This window comes from Nyctereutes procyonoides, unplaced genomic scaffold, assembly GCF_905146905.1.
Source record: "Nyctereutes procyonoides isolate TBG_1078 unplaced genomic scaffold, NYPRO_anot_genome, whole genome shotgun sequence".
Taxonomy (NCBI): Eukaryota; Metazoa; Chordata; class Mammalia; order Carnivora; family Canidae; genus Nyctereutes; species Nyctereutes procyonoides.
The window spans coordinates 1,000,957-1,020,078 of record NW_026575152.1 but is presented as its reverse complement, the minus strand read 5'-3'; the positions used below and the strand labels follow the sequence as shown (position 1 = coordinate 1,020,078).

General features: G+C 33.2%; 1 protein-coding gene across 1 annotated transcript in view; it reads left to right on the top strand.

The window, feature by feature from the left end:
• The window catches only part of GRID2 (glutamate ionotropic receptor delta type subunit 2), a 1,428,782-nt gene that overhangs the window by 732,095 nt on the left and 677,565 nt on the right, over positions 1 to 19,122 (top strand). The gene's annotated exons all lie outside the window — the stretch shown is intronic.

The following is a 19,122-nucleotide window of genomic DNA, read 5'->3' as shown; positions in this document are numbered from 1 at the left end:
GTCAGTTAAGGGTCTCTAAGATCATGATCAAAGAGTTCACCCGATGGAGCCCATATGGGGCTCCTTGCTCAGTGGGGAGTCTGCTTCTCTTTCTCCCTCTTACCCTACTCCCCTCCCCTGGCTTGTCCTCTCTTTCTCTCTCAAATAAACAAAATATTTAAAAAGAAAACAAAATGAAAACTCATCTGTCTTAAAGAGGAAATAGGGATGCCTGGGTGGCTCAGCAGTTGAGCATCTGCCTTCCGCCCAGGGAGTGATTCTGGGGTCCCAGGATCGAGTCCGCATCAAGCTCCTCGCAGGGAGCCTGCTTCTCCTTATGCCTACGTCTCTGCCTCTCTCTCTGTGTCTCTCATGGATAAATAAATAAAATCTTTAAAAGAGAGAGAGAGAGAGAGAGAGAGAGAGAGAGAAAGAAAAAACAAAACTCTGAGACCAAAGAATTTTCCAATCTAGCCCCAAGATGCAGTTCCAGGAGTTGTGGCCTCAGGGAAAGAAATGTAGTAAAAATTTTTAAACTGGAAATTGAAGTCTCCAAGTATGCTGATGATCCTGAGCTAGTAGGTTAAACATCAAGGGATTTTTAGTAAGGAATCTTCGCTGAATATGTTGGGTGGCACTCAGGATGATGGTGCCCTGTGGTTTTTAGTAAGTCACGTGTGCACCACTCTCAACTGGCCAGAAGCCCATGTCAAGATTTAGTATCTGCCAGTTTCTAGCATTCTGAGTTTTAGGCTCATGCAAGAAGCACTAACCATCATTTCACAAGTAAGAGAGAAGTTTCTATCCTTCTTGCGTCCAGCACTTTGCTATTTTATAGTGTGCCTATCTTTTAAGTTTCTATTGTTTTCCCTCTGCTTTTCAGCAGAGTCTATCAGTCTGCCTAGAGGAATTTTCTCAGTTGTCTGGCCCTTTCTCTGTGAGAATTCCTGAACTAATTCTGATTTATGGCAGGCCATTGGCTTCAGTAATTCATTAAAACACTAAAATAGTGGAAATTAAGGTTCTACAAAGTACTTGTGAAGTGAATTTTTTCTTTAAATTCTGCATTAAATTAATATAATATATAAATTTATTCTGTTTTAAAATAAGTTATATTTTTCATAAAGTAGAAAACTTAAAATTAAAAAGAATTACAGAATAATACATGAATGGTATGGTTTTGACATTCAATAGCATTCTCATTTAGTTGTATAACAAAAATATGATATCAAACTTTTCATGATGTACATACGTATAGATTCAGTCCTGCCCAAAATAACAAAAGATCACAGTTTTTATATATTTTATTTTGATTCTGTTTTCCTTGTTTTTTAACTGCAATTTGAATGTGATTTTATTAATTTGTATTTCATTAGTATAAACTTAACAAATAAGAATCTGACATTATTTTCTAAAAAATAGGGATCCCTGGGTGGCGCAGCGGTTTGGCGCCTGTCTTTGGCCCGATCCTGGAGACCCAGGATCGAATCCCACATCGGTCTCCCGGTGTATGGAGCCTGCTTCTCCCTCTGCCTGTGTCTCTGCCTCTCTCTCTCTCTCTCTCTCTCTCTCTCTGTGACTATCATAAGTAAATAAATATATTTTTTTCTAAAAAAATATGAATGCATATGAATGCATTAATTTGACTTGTAGAGCACAGAGTTTATTCACAGGCAAAGGTCCCCAACAGAGTATAATAATTAAATGTATATTTATTGCTGTTACACAGAAAATATTTAACTTTTTAGGGAAACATGGGGAATTAAATATATATATATATATATATATATATATATATATATAATTCTGAATCATAATATATATTTACAAATTTTAAGTGTAATAATAAAAAATATTTTTCCAAAATTTCTTTGCTCACAAATATAAAGATGTATGATTCTTTTCATTATTTTACATTTTCTTAGCTGATAGGACACATACAAGCCCAGAGGTAGTATTTCAAAATTGTATGGTCTTAACTGGTCGAGTTTCGTGTTTCCATATAGGTCTGGTTTGTCTATTTCTGCTCTGATAATCACTAGTAATTATTGTACTTTCTCTTTGTATATCACAGTCAGTAGTACAAATTCCTGAGAACATAAAAAGGACAGGTGACATATAATATCAAAGAGCATCCTTCCTGAAAATCCATTACATGATTTCAACAAATTATACTGTATTAAATATGTTTTTTTTTTATCTAATACTGGCCTAGAAGAAAAATATGTATTTGTTATTTTCTGAAAGCAGAGAGACCATTGCCAGAAACCAGAAATTGCCTGTTGGTCTTCGTAGCTGATAGGGTGCAGCTTGGCAAATTGCAAAAGTTCAAGATGGTAGTGGCATCTTTATTTAATATTGTTGCAATGGCCAGTCAACCATTAAATAAAAGTTTCTGAAATCCTGGTATCTCCTCTTATTCTTTTATTTTTAATTAACGCTGCAGAGAATCATTGATTGAAATGTCTTTTATCCTCTTATTGCTTTAAAAAAAAATCTACCTCAGTCTTTTATACTCCTCCTTAATCATGAATGCAAATAAAATTCAAAGTGTAATCAGCAGCTGCTGAAAGAGAGCACTGAGCAAACTGGGTTGCCATGGGAACCGTGAAGTCAGTCCTTGACCAGACAAAGAATAATACCTGATGTGTGTGTATGGTGTGTGTGTACAGATGCTTAACAACAATTTATAAAGAACAACTGAATATATGTCAAGGTTTCTTTCCAAAGTAAATTGTTCATTTTTAGATATTTAAGGTTAAAGGTGAATGAGTAATTCAACTATTACATTAAATTAGTAAGAGGTTGCTTCTCATTTAAAACTGGATAGTTCTATCCTGGATGAAGCTACAGGTATTAAGATGGTACTCTGAGACCAGAACTGAACACGATAAGTATCAAATGCCTTCTGTTGCAAACAAATAAGCAATGAAATAAATTATTTGGCCGGTTCTTGCTGTTATTATCCTTGCCCTCACTTCTTCAACAGGCGTTGCGGCATTTTAATTTTATTTTCTCTTGGGAAAGAATTATCTCCTATTCTGAGCTGTCGGGGAAAAGTATTGTTAAGCTTTTTAAATGTTGAATATAAAGGTCAGACCACTGAGGGATTTTCAGCTGTGAGTAAACACATTCAGAGGAAATAGTGCTCCACATTACTCTTTTGCAACAAATGTAGTTTTAAACTGACTGCCCCGATGTTTGAGTATCTTAATTTGGCATGAGTAATGGCTATTGCTGGGAATAATAACATTAAAATCCAACTGTTAGAAGGACTTTATTAAAACTTATGAATATGTGTGTGAAAAATAAAGAATAGTTGAATCATGTGGCTTTAGTTTTGTCCTACATTATAAATACCTTGGAATAGAAACCTATTCCTGATTAATAAAAAAAGTGAAAGCTGTTTTCTTTGCTGGCAGAGAATCTAAGTTTGAGACATGTGGGCAGATCATAAAACACTTGCCAAAGGCATTGGAAAGATGTTTTATCTTTCCTCTCGGTTCCCTTTGCCAAGAGGCAAAGATGCTACCATTCTTTTTGTACATATCACCTCTGCCTGAAGTTGCCTTTTTTTTCTTTAAATCAGGTGCTCTCTTTATTGACCCATCTAAGATAGGTCATTGTAATTCTGTACACTTTACAGCTGAGAAAACATAAGCATAGAAGGTTCAGTGACTTGTCTAAGATGGGCGAACAAGTTATTGACAAGGGAGAAATTAGAATTTACACTTCTGAATGGAGTGACTTTCAAAAAAGGTTTTACGTTTTCTTGACTTGATAAATTTGGAATTAAATGTGGGGGTTGACAAGAAATTTACTGATTGATGTTAGTAGAATATAAAAATAGCAATCCTATCTGGTGGTAACCTACAATGTTTCGTTAAAACCATGCATTCAGTCTCAACTAACAAAGGAAGACAGAGAATGTGACCGGCAATTTATTTGCCCCCCCCCTTTTTAATTTTCTTTTTTCCTTTTTACTTATCTGTTCAGTTTTTCCCTATTGTGTCATTTTGCAGTATACTTTATTGTTGCATCAATTACTTTCCTGATCTGTCTCAAGCAGTCATTGTAAACTCATTTGGTAATAATTGGTTCAACTAGGCAATAATATTAAAGGCAAAGATTTTTTTTTTCCTAGAAGGGAATTCATTTTATCAGTTTTAAACAGATTATGCTTATTCCTGATGTCATATTATTTGCAGGATAGTTTAATTTCTTTGGAACTAAACCATTATATTAAAAAACATCCTTAAGTATTTTAAAAATTACTATGACACTAGAACTTAAGTCAGATTGGCCAAATTTCTCCTCTGAGTTCATTCTTACTCTGTACAAGTGGCAGCACAAACTCTACCCACCCTATCGTCACTAAAAGCAAATTCCATACCAATACACTTGTTGGAGAGAATGTAATTATTACCACTGTCTAACAAGCTCTCTAGGCTAATTTTAGCCATATTTTTAACATGTTTTTCTCTTTTATATTGTACAGAATGAATTTGTGTAATGATCTCAGATCTTTTTTTTAATTTTTTTAAATTTTTATTTACTTATGATAGTCACAGAGAGAGAGAGAGAGAGGCAGAGACAGGCAGAGGGAGAAGCAGGCTCCATGCACCGGGAGCCCGATGTGGGATTCGATCCCGGGTCTCCAGGATCGTGCCCTGGGCCAAAGGCAGGCGCCAAACCGCTGCGCCACCCAGGGATCCCTCAGATCTTTATCTGAAGGAGGCAAATTGTAAACTAAACCATTTCTTCAAAATTCCTCAAAGGAATGCTAATTGAAACAAACAATACATGTAAGGCTACTTAATATAACTATAAAAAAGAATTTAAAATAATTAAGTTAATATGTTACTAGCTTGAATTTAAATAAAATCTTAGACAAAAAATAATTGAGTCATAATATTCACAAAATTAAGATTAACCATGTTGAGCTATGTAGACAGTTTTCTTTCATTATTTCTTCAAAAATTTCTACCATATTATTAGTATTGCATATTGTTTATTTTTTTTAAAGATTTTATTTATTTATCCATGAGAGAGAGAGAGAGAGAGAGAGAGAGAGGCAGAGACATAAGCAGAGGGAGAAGCAGGCTCCCAGAGGAGAGCCTGATACAGGACTTAATCTCAGGATCCCAGAATCACAGGATTATGACCTGATCATGACCTGAGCCAAAGGCTCAACGACTGATCCAGCCAGGTGCCCCAGTATTATATATTGTTTAAAGAAAAAAACTGACAAAGGACTAAATGTGTTTAAGAAATTATTTATCCAGTCTCTACCCAATAGGTAGAAAAATAAATTGCCATTTAAGTAAATAGTTGTCTATTTGTATATTTTTCTATCTAGCCTGGCTTTCATTTTTTTTGTTTGTTTGTTTTTTTGAAAACATTGGAGGCCATTGTAAACTTTCCTACCCAGATCAAGAACATCAGACTCCACATTACTTCTTAGAATCAAATATAAAGTAAGACTCCATTTTAAATTTTAATAAACACCGTATCAGTTTTAATATGTAATCACCTTATTTCTGCTATTGTTGAGTCTTATTCAATATTAGCTTATTTTGTCTACTTTAAGTGAACATTTTAGAAAAAGAAAATGCATTTTGAATATGAAAATATAATTTATCACATTTCATTGAATTATAGAATAATAATCTAGTAAGAAATTAAATTGCTTAGATAAATAAATAAATAAAAATTTAAAATCCAGGATCACAGCAAGAATTAAAACAAACTTTGTTTTGCTTTTATAGCCAGAAATTTCTAATTTTTTTAATAAAATAATGTGACTTTTTTCCTTTATTCTCTCATTTTTAGCCTCTTTTTTATACAAGTTATTTATTTATTTACTTATTTATTTATTTATTGCTTTCCATTATTTTCCAAGAATAGATTTGAGCAATACCTTTATTTGTGTTTTATTTTCAGTCTTATTGAGGTATAAAATTGTAAGATATTTAAAGTATACATTATGGTGATTTGATATATATGCATTATGAAGGGATTCCCCCCATCCAGTTAATTAATACTTCCATTGCTTAACTTCATATTTATCAGTTTTTGTTTCTTTGTTTTGGTGAGAACATTTAAGTTCTACTCTCTTAGCAAATTTTAATTACACCATGCAATGTTATCAACTGTTAGTCATTATCTTTTATAGTAAATCGTCAAAGTTTATTCATCTTATATCTGAAAGTTTGTACCATTTCATTATCCTTTCCTTATATCCACTGACCTCTTAGCCCCTAGCAACCACTTTGTTATTATTTCCGTGAGTTTCACTTTTTCTTTCTTTAGATTTATCACATATAAGTGATACTAGGTGCTCTTTTTCTGTCTGGCTTATTTTACTTAGCATAATGCTTTCAAGGTCCATCCATATGGTCACAAATGGCAATATTTCCTCCTTTCTCCTGGTGGAATAATATTCTATTGTGTAAATATACATCTTCTTTATCCGTTTATTTGCTGACAGACACTTAGGTTGTTTCCATACCTTGGCTATTGTGCAAAATTCTGCAATGAACATGGGAGGGTTCAGTATTATGTTTCATTTCCTTAAGATATATACCCAAATGTGAGATTGCTGGATCATATGGTAATTCTGTGGTTAATTTTTTGAGGAACCTCTATACTGTTTTCCATAGTGGCTCTACCAAATTACATTCCCACCAACAGTGCACAAGAGCTCCCTTTTCTCTACATTTTTTGTCAAACTTATCTCTTATCTTGTTGATGATAACCATTCTGATAGGTATAAGGGAATATTTCACTATGGTTTTGGTTTGCACTTCCCTGATAACTAGTGATGCTTGACCTTTTCATATACTGGTTGCCCATTTGTATGATTCCTTTGGGAAAATGTCTTCAGATATTCTGCTTATTTTTTTAAAGATTTATTTATTTATTTATTCATTTATTTATTTATTCATTTATTTATTTATTTATGATAGACATAGAGAGAGAGAGAGGCAGAGACACAGGAGGAGGGAGAAGCAGGCTCCATGCCGGGAGCCTGAGGTGGGACTTGATCCCGGGACTCCAGGATCGTGCCCTGGGCCAAAGGCAGGCGCCAAACTGCTGAGCCACCCAGGGATCCCCCTATTCTGCTTATTTTTAATCAGATTAATACAACCACTATACTTTCTGAGCCTTCAGAGAATAGCCACAGCAAGTCCTTGCAAACCAGTTAGAACCATTTCATTGTTTGCTATATCCTTGTGGGCCTCAGGTTCTCAAGTTCCTTTGGCTTTCAGAACTCAGTGTTTTGGGGGCCTATCTCTGTGGTAGAAAGCTTAGAAGCTGGGGTTCTAGATCCTGGGTCCAAACCTTTTTTTTTTCCTCAAAGAAAAGAGGGGAATTATGCATTTCCTCCATTACATGTTATTGTGCTAGGGGTGGATTTTATAGTGAGTATGGGTCTTAGCCCTCCCTACCCATTACAACATGGTTATTTTCTCATTCTCTGATTCTGGAGGAATTACTCAGAGAGTGTCTGGATTTCTTTCAAAGGTGATTATTCCATGTGTAGCTTTAGGTTTGGTGTGTCCATGGGAGAAGTGAGATCAGGAGCCTCTTATGTCTATCTTGGAGCAGAACAGGTCTACTCTGGTGAGTTTTAGCCACGTAGCTAAAAACTGCTAGATATGCATTCTTATGGTTTGATATGTTCATGGATTTTGATATATACTTTAATCCTCAAAGATTTTATTTATTTATTTATTTATTTATTTATTTATTTATTTATGAGAGTGCAAATGGGAGGAGAAGCAGAGGGAGAAGGATAAGCAGATTCTAAGCAGAGTGGAGCCTGACGTAGGGCTCAATCCCATGACCGCAAGATCATGACCTGAGCAGAAATCAAGAGTAGAAAGCTCAACCAATTGAGCCATCCAGGCACCCCATGTACTTTAATCCTTTATTTACATTTAAGATGAAGTTTTATTATTCCTTTTTGTTTTTCTTTTTTGGTTATTTCTGCAAAGAGGAATGAGGGTTTTAGCCATAGTCAATAGCATTCCTGAGATCATAATACCCTTATCACATAAGGTTCTACTCCGTTCACATGGTCCAACAGTATTGAGATTGTTAGTGTTGACAAAACAGTGCTGAATTTTCCACACTATGATTTTCTATTCATACATCCTTCACTTATCAAGAGAAGGGTAAGAAAAACAGAAAAATTGATAATAAATCTGATGTTACCCAATTTAAATAGTATTTCTGTACATTTTTTTCACTAAGAAAAAAATTATACATCTGACTTAAAGCAACTGACATAATTTTAATAAATGTATTTACTTTTTGTGTTATATTTGTCCCAGGGAGTTAACAAATAACAAACAAAAACTTGCATTTTGGGGGGGGCAGGTAATAAGGCTTTAAGACTTCACAATTTCATTTACTAAAGAAGACAACTGCCATACGTATTCATAGAAATCCCTTGCTTGTGTCTAGCTATAGACTGCTCTTGTAATTCATTTGCACTATAAACTCCTTTAAATAGGATCATGAAAAAGCTTTCTTCAGGTTCCCCTCATACGCAACAGTCACCTTTTGAATTCACACTCGAAATTTACAACATGCTGCTTTTTAATTTTTTGCTGCTATAATGATGGCATCATCTTCTGAACTCATTAAGGTCCCACATAGGTTTATATGTGTTGCAATGACATCTTTATCTCAGAGCAGTTTGGAAACCTGCAGGGGTATGGAATTGCTACAGATGGACCGTTATGCAAAACTGAGTATATCAAGCCTCCACAAACTGAAAATGGAACATATTCTGGAAGGTAAAAGAGACATATTTTCCAGTCATAGATGCTGGTTTATGGAGGTCAGATCTACACACTGATTGTTTTCTTTTAGTGGCATAGAGGTAGCCAATCATAAGTATTTATTTACAACTTTAAGAGATCTGAAAGAAGAAATGTGTTGATAATTTACTTGATTGTAAACCTCCTGTTCTCAAAGGAAACAAAATAGATATTAGGATAAGCCAATGCTTTATTGAAATACAGTAATAAAAGTGAAGATTTCACTAAACCTCAATCAAAACCTTCTAAGTGGAATTAACTGAATTTTCAAAGTAAGCAATAAGAACAGCAATCTAGATTTCAAAAGTGATCTCAGGTAGGAAAAAAAATGGTAGAGAGTAAAGAAGATTGGGTTTCATGGCTTCATACTACTAATTTAAATTGTTATGGTCTACATCTATTTTAACAAACATGGTACACCAAGCAAAAAACACAGAATAGGGGTGGGGGGCCTAGGTGGCTCAATTAGTTAAGTGTCTGACTCTTGACTTCAGCTGAGTCATGATCTCAGGATTATGAAATCAAGCCCCAATCAGGCTCCATGCTGGGCATGGAAACTGCTGAAGATTTTCTGTCTCCCTCTTTCTCTATCTCTCCCCCATCCCTCTCTCTCTCTAAAAAAAAAAAACAAAACAAAACCACAGAGAACGGGTGTGCAAAGGAGCATGGCTGAAAGAAATTTTCAGTCTTACAAAAACTGTGTTAGTGTATGATGAGTACATTTTTGTCATTGACCTTTAATTATTGGGCAAATTACTTTTCTAGAGCCAAATAAGGATATAGTAAAGGAAGTACATAATTTATTGCTCTCAAATTTCCCATTTGTTGCCTAGCTACTGAGTCTTGCTGTTTTGCAATAGTTAAAATGCAAATATTCTATGGTATAATAATTAAATCATAACATTTCTTTCTTTTAAATTCTGTCAGATAAAACACAACTGCCACCAGGATTGATTATTGCAATTGAAATTTTTTCTGGGTTTAGCACATTGGACATCATTTGATAAACCCTAAAAATATCTTTGAAAAAAGAATATTCAGTTTTATGAAATATTGGAGGCAAGAATAAGAATGTAATTAAAAACAAGAATTTTAAGGAGGTACAGTTCTGTATAACTCAAGAGAACCTTAGGAAGAGACCAAAGGAAACTAAAAAAAAAAAAAAAAAAAAAAAAGATTGGAACTAGAAAGAAGTGTGTGGGATGTGTGTGTGTGTGTGTGTGAGAGAGAGAGAGAGAGAGAGAGAGAGAGATCTTAGCTTATGTTTTCAATAAGATATTGTTTCCTCATATAGGAAGGATTATTTATGCTTGATAGGCACATTTTTCAGTGTTTTATTTTAGTGAGTGAAGCTTTTGATAATAAGAAACAGAATACTTGATTTCTAGTTACATAAAATACAAGAACATGTACTGTTTAGTGCAAAATATCTCAGACATTTGATTCCAGAATTTGCCTGAATTTTCTTTTTCATCTCATGGTCACAATTTGTGCTACAGCATCAGACCACAATTCCTCGTATAAGCATGTTTTAATGCAAAAAGGAGATGAGAATGGTCTAGGGGAGAAAAACAGTAATAAAGAAAAACATTTGTATGCATGTCTTAGTTCTTTTATCAGTGTCACTAACATTCCAAAAGTCTTCTTTCAGTCTCATTGACTAGAATTGTGTCCTTGAACTTTGCTAGATTCAAAGTAGTCTAGGAAGAAGGGTATCCAGTTTTTATCTTCAAATGTGGAAAATGAATAAAGAAGAAAAGTAGTCAGGAAGGCATCATAGTATCAAATGATCAGGATTTGCCCCCAAATTTATCTGCATTTAACATTAATTTTATATTTCACTTATGCAGAGAACTGATGAAAGATGGTTAGGCAATCCCATTAAAGTTTTACTTTTTGTTATATAGGCATACTCAGAGTTGGGTTTCATTCAATTCACTTTCTTCTCTATTTTTAGGAAATAAAATTACACTGAAAGTCCATGTACATACCATGTTGAAAAATTCATAATTTGCTCATTTTTTCTTTTTATTTTTGCATGTTCCACCTTCAGTTTTATTCTCTATGATATTTTCCATCAAGAGAAAAAAAGGTTGTTAGTATACTGCAGTGAAACTAGTGTACTGAATTGCCAGACAATCTGTTCTCACATAAAGTTTCCTTGAAATTTTATGTGAAATTTTAAATTTAATGATATGAATATCTGAGGTAATAAGCTAACAACAAATGCTAGGTTTAACTTGATTTTTCTTTCTCAAGCACTGATAATACAAAGTACATTAATAAAAGGTTTTCATGATTAGAAGCCAATTTTTTAAGTATTTGCTAAGTGTTATGAATAAATTATTAGGGGTCATAGTTATACCTCACAGTAAAAATACATTTGTTACGCTTTTGCAATAATAACTTTTATGGAAATATTTTATGTTAATTTTTCTACTCATTTTCTAACCATTATTTTCCTTATTCACCTCTAAAATAGGGCAATGTCCATATTTGTCAACACTTGTTTTTATTTGGATAAAATAAAATAGAATAATTCAACTACTAGAGGCAGTGGATTTGCCAACAAAATTTTGGCTTTTTTTAAAAGAATTAATTACTTTATTCTGTTGGAGTTGGTAACCAGCATGCTCTCTACTTTGTATTATTGCTTAAATCATGATCTAAGGTAGAATTCTTATTTTAGTTCAGGAAATAGAAGAGTTTCCCAAATCTCTCAATTTCTGTATTGCACACAGTTTGTTTTGTTTTGTTTTTTTTTTTTTTTTTTTTTTTTTTTTTTGCTAGTACATACTGGGTTTTCTCAAAGCCTGTTATATATGTACATTTTAATATCTAAAATAATTTTTAAATAGTTTAATTGATATCTCTCATTTAACTCATTCCAAATAAGTGTTTTTCTATATTCAATGAATTTAACACAAGTTCAATATATTAAAATAATTGCATTATGAGAGAAATTACTGGTGCTCAGTTTACTGTGGTATTATAATGTTAGCAGTACTCATTACAGCACAAAGGCAATTTATTCAATCTGTTCTGACACTGTGTAATCATTTGAATTGCACTTGATCACATAGTAAGTAGAAAGTTTGTCATCTTGCAAAACTTCACTGAAAAATACATCCTATCTCTAGAAACACTAGAAGCTCTCAGTAATTAGAGTTGCTGAGGGGCAAGTACATATATTGTAAATATATCAATCAGGTTAATGCCATGAACATTCTTCCATTTGATAACGTCTGAAATGCAGAAATATAATTAAGGCAAATGAGTATGGTATGTTAATATTCCAATCTACAATAGGAAAAGTTTTGCAGATTTCTCCAACTTGTACTAATGACTGAAATGAAAGCAATATCATCTGGACAAATGAGTTCTTTCAGTTTCTAGTAAGGCAAGTTTTCTTAAATTCATCACAGGTGACATTTTATACTGGATATTTCTTTGTTTGCAGAGGAGGGGGCACGGAGGTGTCCATCTTCTGCAATGTAGGATATTTAAGAGCATCTCTAGCATGTCCATTACCTGCCAGTAACATCCTCCCAGCCCTGATATTAAAAAAATACCTTCACACATTGCCAAATATCATCTGGGGAACAAAACCAATTAAGAGCTACTGGACTAGTGGTCGAACCAAATCATTTAAATTTTATGTTGGCCAATTTGGACAATTATTAAAAATAACATGTTTTCAGTATTAGGGATATGGCAAATAATAGTTTAGTTAACATTTGTCAAGGAAAACAGATTACTTAAACATGTACTCTTTGCCACATAAATTCTAATACTTGCAAAGTAGTTTAACTTTTCTCATTCTGTTTTTCAAATAGAATGATTATGAAAATATCCTTAGAAGTGTGTTTCTAAGCCATTACCAACAAGATCACTAAATTGTAAATCTTACAAGTCTACCTGTTACATTGATACCTTATTTTTTTCAAATTATCTAGGCCACTGCTATCTTTAACATTTTTTACATAGAATTCAAAGTGTCCACAAACTGTTTTCTTAATTCATTCTTTCCTCAGAGATTTGTTTCTTTGCCTGCTTATAGTTTAAATTAAGACCAACCGGAAGTATATGTTTAGTCAAAGCACAGTTAGATATTTTGATGCAGAGAGTTTGCTTTGGCATGAAACACTGCTGTTTATTTGTAATCCTCCCTGTGTATGTAATTTGACAGCATTTTAGACTCCCCAGTTAATGAGTTAGCAATAGCCTCTATCCCCTGGGCTTAGTCAATTTGATACCATCTCCATGTAGGTTGTCATAGCTGTGTTGACTTCATTTACTTTATCGGGAAATTAAAATCAGATTCTTTAGTGTAGGGAAAGAAAATGTCTTGCTCATCTTCTTCCAGTTTCTTCCATCCATTCAGATAGTAGATTTCTGACTACTTGCTACATCTCTACAAGATAATATGTTGAATAGATGGAAACATTAATTGGTCCTTTTGAATGATCTGGATATTTTAGCAGATCTATTTCTTTACAAAAGTCACATATTTTCAATGCTAGTATCAACCTCCATATAAAAGCATAATAATATTATGAAATGGAGCAGCATTTATGTTAACTTGACGATAATTGTAAGTGTACAAGACCATAAGTGCTGGGATCTCTGGGTGGCTCAGCAGTTTGGTGCCTACCTTCAGCCCAGGGCGTGATCCTGGAATCCTGGGATCAAGTCCCACGTCGGGCTCCTTGCATGGAGCCTGCTTCTCCCTCTGCCTGTGTCTCTGCCTGTGTGTGTGTGTGTGTGTGTGTGTGTGTGTCTCATGAATAAATGAATAAAATCTTAAAAAAAAAAAAAAGACCACAAATGCTCATAGGATGAACCATAGGAAGCAGGAAAGATTAGATCCTTGTTAATTCTACAATACATGTTTTTCAACAGATATAATTTCACCCATGCAAGCTTTTTTTTTAACATCTTAATTTTAATTCAGTTTAGTTTTGTTTTGTAAAAAGGAAATTTACAGAATTTCATGGAAGCCAGTGTGGCTAGTTAATTAAATTCAAGTTTGAATATACCCTGGTATACTACAGATAGAGTAAAATGCCATTTGAGAAATAACTCTTTTAATGCTATGTGTTTGTTAGATTTCTCCTGTTTTTTGATGATGTCTAAGGAATACCTTGACATTTTATGGGCTTACAGCAAGAGCATTTTTCATACTCAGGTCAGGGAGTGAATTAGAGTAGTTTGGATTGGTGCTATAGATCAGGCTCTTCTCCTGATGGATACCAAAAACACCAGAGGCCAGGCCAAATCATTGTTACTAATAATCTATTGGTTATAGCAAATCACATCAATGGGCAGGGAAAGATCACTCTTGCAATCACTCCTGCAATTCTAGTGATGGGTATTGTAATATCAATGGTATAGATGCACAATTAAGGAAGAGAAGGAAGAATTGGGAACTGCTTGAACCACAAAGGTGAATTCTCAAAGCAGACTTACCAACTCATAAATATTATACTCAACACCCATTTTTACTAATGACTGGTAATGGGTACAAAGCAAAAACCTAGGCACATAAATAGCAATCCTCTCTGTAATGGTTTCCCAACCTGCCAGATACAATTTCTGAGAGTACCTTTTTCTACCCTGGAACACATTTTGGTTTTTAAGTAATAGGTAAGCACCCACAATTTGCAAAGCTTTTTAGATACTTCAATACCACACAGAGGTAGAGAGACTGTATGGAAACTTAGATTATTGATTTTAGATCCTTCTTCTTTTCTAATATTTATGTTCAGTTCTACAAATTTTCCTCTAAATACTCTTTTCATCTCACAGATTTTGATGTTACATTTTATTTTCATTTAGTTAAATATTTTTAACATTTCTCTTTAGATTTCTTCTTTGACCTGTATATTAATTAGAAGTATGTTGTTTAATCTCCATATATTTGAAGATTTTCCAGTTATCTTTCTATCGATTTCTAATTTAATTCTATTGTGATCTGAGAGCAAAATTGTGGGTTTTTTATCCTTTTAAATTTGTTATGTTTCACAGCCCAGAATGTGGTCTATCTTGGTGAATGTTCTGGGTGAGCTTGAGAAGAATGTGTATTCTGCTGTTATATGAAGTAGTGTACAAATGTCAATTATATACAGTTGATTGATAGTATTACTGGGTTCAGCTATATTCTGAATGATTTTCTCCCTGATGGACCTGAACATTTCTGAGAGAGGGATGTTGAAGTCTTCAATTATGCTAGTGCATTTAGCTGTTTATTCATGTAATTCTATCAGTTTTTGGCATGATGTTGTTAGGAACATATCCAGTAGGAGTTATTATGACGTCTTGGAGAATGACCCCTTTATACATTATGTAATACCCTTTATCCTTGAAGTTTTCATTAAGTCTGTTCTGTTTAAAACTAATACATCTAGTCCTGCTTTCTTTTGATTAGTGTTAGCATGGTATAATTTTCTCCATTTACTTTTAATCTACATGTGACTTCATACTTAATGTAAATTTCTGGGGCTAATGGGTGGTGCAGTCAGTTAAGTGGCTGACTTGATTTCTGCTTAGGTCAGTCACATGATCTCAGGGTTGTGATTCAAGCCCTGTATTGGGCTTCATGCAGTCAGAATCTGATTCAGATTCTCTCTTCTTCTCTCTCTGCCTCTCCCACTTGCGTGTGTTCTTTCTCTCTCTCTAAAATAAATAAATATAAAAAAAATTAAAAAAAAAACAAAAAAAATTAAAAAAATAAATAAATAAATAAATCTTTAAAAAAATGAGTTTCAAAAAAAAATGAGTTTCCTGGGTGTTTTTTTAATATACCTTAACAGTATCTACATTTTCACTGGTGGACCATTGAAATTCAAAGTGATTATTGATATGGTTGAATTGATACCCACCACATTTGTTCTGTTTTCTATTTGTTACCCTTGTCCTTTGTTCCCAATTTTTGTCTTCCTTTTTTTTTTTACTTTGCCTTTCTGTTTATTTTGCCTTTTTACATATATACATTTTCTCTCCTTTTCTAGCAGATTAATTATATTTATTTATTACCCATTTTACTTTTTTCAGTGGTTGTCCTAGATTTTGCAATATCCATTTACAACTAATCCAAGTTAACTTTAAATAACACCACTACATGGGTAGTGTGAATGCTTTATAATACCAAAATAACCTTTATTCCATCCTTCTGTCCCTTATATCATTACTGCCATTCATTTTACTACCTTATTCATTTTACTACTATTCATAGACATATATATATACATGCATATACACATACATAAGATTGTACATAAATATACATAATCAAATACTCCTGCTATTACTATTTTGAAAACATTATTATATCTTAGATCAATTAACAATAGGAAAAATAGAAGGTTTTTTAAAATTTTCCTTTTGCCCATTCCTTTTTTGATGCCCTTATTTTTTTATATATAGAACTGGCATATAATATTTTTCTTTTCTCTGAAGAACTTATATTAACATATCTTGCAAGATAAAATGATTAGCAACAAATCCCCTCAAATTTTGATTATCTATTAAAGTCTGTTTCTTCTTCACTTTTGAAGGATAATTTCTCAGGGTACAGAATTCTAGGTTGTTGGTTTTGTTTTGCTTTTTTTCTCACAATACTTTAAATACTCTATTTTTTTTTTCTGGTTTTTGCTGTTTCTGATAAGCCAGATGTAATTCTTACCTTTATTCCTCTACAGGTAAGGTATTTTTCCCCTCTGACTCTTTTCAGATTTTTTTTGTGTTTAATTTTTTTTTGTAATTTGCAATTATATGTACAAGTGTCTTCATCATGTATCCTCTTTGGAGTTCTCTGAGCTCCTGGATCTATTGTTTGGTGTCTGACAATAATTTGGGGAAATTCTCAGTCATTATTGTTTCAACTATCTCTTTACATTTTTTCTTTCTTCCTCTTCTGCATTCCCATTGCAATCATATTACACCATATGTAGTTGTCCAGCAGTCTCTGGATACATCATTACTTTTTGTTTTCAGTTTTTCATTCTCTTCCCTTTTTGGTTTTGGAGGATTCTAATGATATATCCTCCAGCTTAGAGATATCTCCTCAGGCATGCCCAATCTACTGATAAACCCATCAAAGGCATTCTTCATTGTGGTTACTGTTTTGTTTGCTTGATTTGTTCTTTTATCTCTCTCATTACATTTTGATTCTTTCTTAGGATTTGCATCTCTGAGTACACTGCATATCTATTCTCACCTCCTATTTTATCTATTAGAGTTCTTAGCATATTAATTATATTTTTAAATTCCAAGCCTAATAATTTTGACATACCTGACATGACTAGTTTTGATGCTTACTCCATATCTTCAAACTATATTTTTTGCCTTTTGGTATGCCTTAACATTTGTTATTTATAACTAAACATGATATATTGCATTAAATTAACTGCTGTCAATAGACCTTATAGGTGTAGTATGGAAGGAGGTTAATTCTATGGTTCTATAGTTAGTTCTCTGATTAGGTCTCAATCTTTTAGTGAGCCTGTGCCTCTGCTCTGTGAACTTCACATGTGTTTCTGGCTTTGTGTTTGTTGTTTGTTTTGTTTTTGTTTTTCCTGTTAGGTGGGGCAGGATGGTTAGGGTGTCTGGAATTGAGTATTTTTCTTGCCCAGCTAAAGTAGGCTATGATAAACCTCAACAAATTAAGCCCTAAGTAGTTCCTCCTAATGGCAGGCCTACTGAAGAACAGAATGTTCAGTGTTTTTCAAAATAGTTCCTTCTCTCCTTTCTCTGTCAACAGCCAAAGGAGATTTTTCTCTAATGTTAACAATGGGAAAATGGTCAAGCTCCTGGAAAGAAATCTCACAATATTTTGGGAGCCCCTATATAACAGGATCTCCCTGGAATTTTTAACTATCAGAGTTGACTGCACTGAGGCTCTAGCAATTTATCAATTACATTTCATTTCTTCTTACCCTGGTACTTGTTTCTCAATTGCCATTTGTGAGTCTCTGCTCTAATAAAATAAGTAAGCCATGATGACCTGTACTTCCTTGTCTTTCTATACAATATTGGGAGCAGCACTTTGCCCTGTGTCCTCCTGTCTTATAGATCCAAGAAGAGTTGCTAGCTTTCAGTTAATTCAGTGTTTTACTAGTAGTTAGGACAGCATGGTAACTTCCATGCAGAAACAAGAAATCCATTGCTATTTTTTAACTTTCATGCAGAACTTTCATACAGAAACCAGAAGTCCAATATTATTCTTTTTTAAATAGTTTTGGTATATGGATTTCTCATTATTATAATATACAAATCTTACACACCTAAATACAAAATACATCCTACCTCCAATTTGGCAATATAATTAGATAATGTGTTGAACTAATGGTGGGAATTGAAGTGATTGTTATTTTCCTTTCCTGTTTTATATTTACTGAAGTTAAACAAAGGGAAGGAGGAAAAAGAAGAGAAGAAACAATCTACAATTGTAGATGAAATTATCCTCAGAACCATATGCAGACCCCAGAAATATATTTCTATCTCTTGTGTAATGCTTTGATGGCTAGAAGCTAAAAATAGCAGTTAGTATACCTACCGAATATCACAATTGGAGATAAATATGATATGTTTGCAAGTAGGTATACTCCCTCTGATGTGAACACAATCAAAACACGAACTTCACATATCTTTTTTTATTCTAATTCCTCTTGATATTTTACTCAGTGTTCTAATCATTTCATTCATATTCTTCAGAGGGTAACTATTTATTGTCTGTCAAAGTCACTTCAGGACCAAAGAGAGATTATGTATTTTTTTAAGTAAAAATTTAGGTGTGTCCATAATGAATATTTTAAAATAAATATTTAGATAGTTTTAGAGTCAATTATATTTTTGGATCCTTGCAAGAAAGCAAACACAACCTTGAGTCTAAAAATATTTTGCTTATTCAGAAAAGGAGACTATTTCCATATTAGTGCTATATTTTAATAGAATGATTGTTTCTAACTTTATTCCCATGGAGATCATCACTATCTTTAAAAAGGCATATTAAAATGCTATGTATCTATCAATGAAACAGGTTACCGGAAAAAAGTTTATCCTAATACAACATTATCAATCATGTTGAAGACATTACTATTCAAAATGAACAAGCCTCAGTGTTATTGTAGTGAGATAACTGCATTGTGTTTCAAAGCACTTATCTATCAGCAGCAATGTTTTGGCATTTTGATATTCCTTTCACTTTGAAAAAGAAAAGTTTTCTCTTATGACAAGAGAAATAGAAAAAAAAGTAGTAATACAATAAAATTCAGCATGTGAGAAGAATTTGCAATTTGGAATTATGATGATG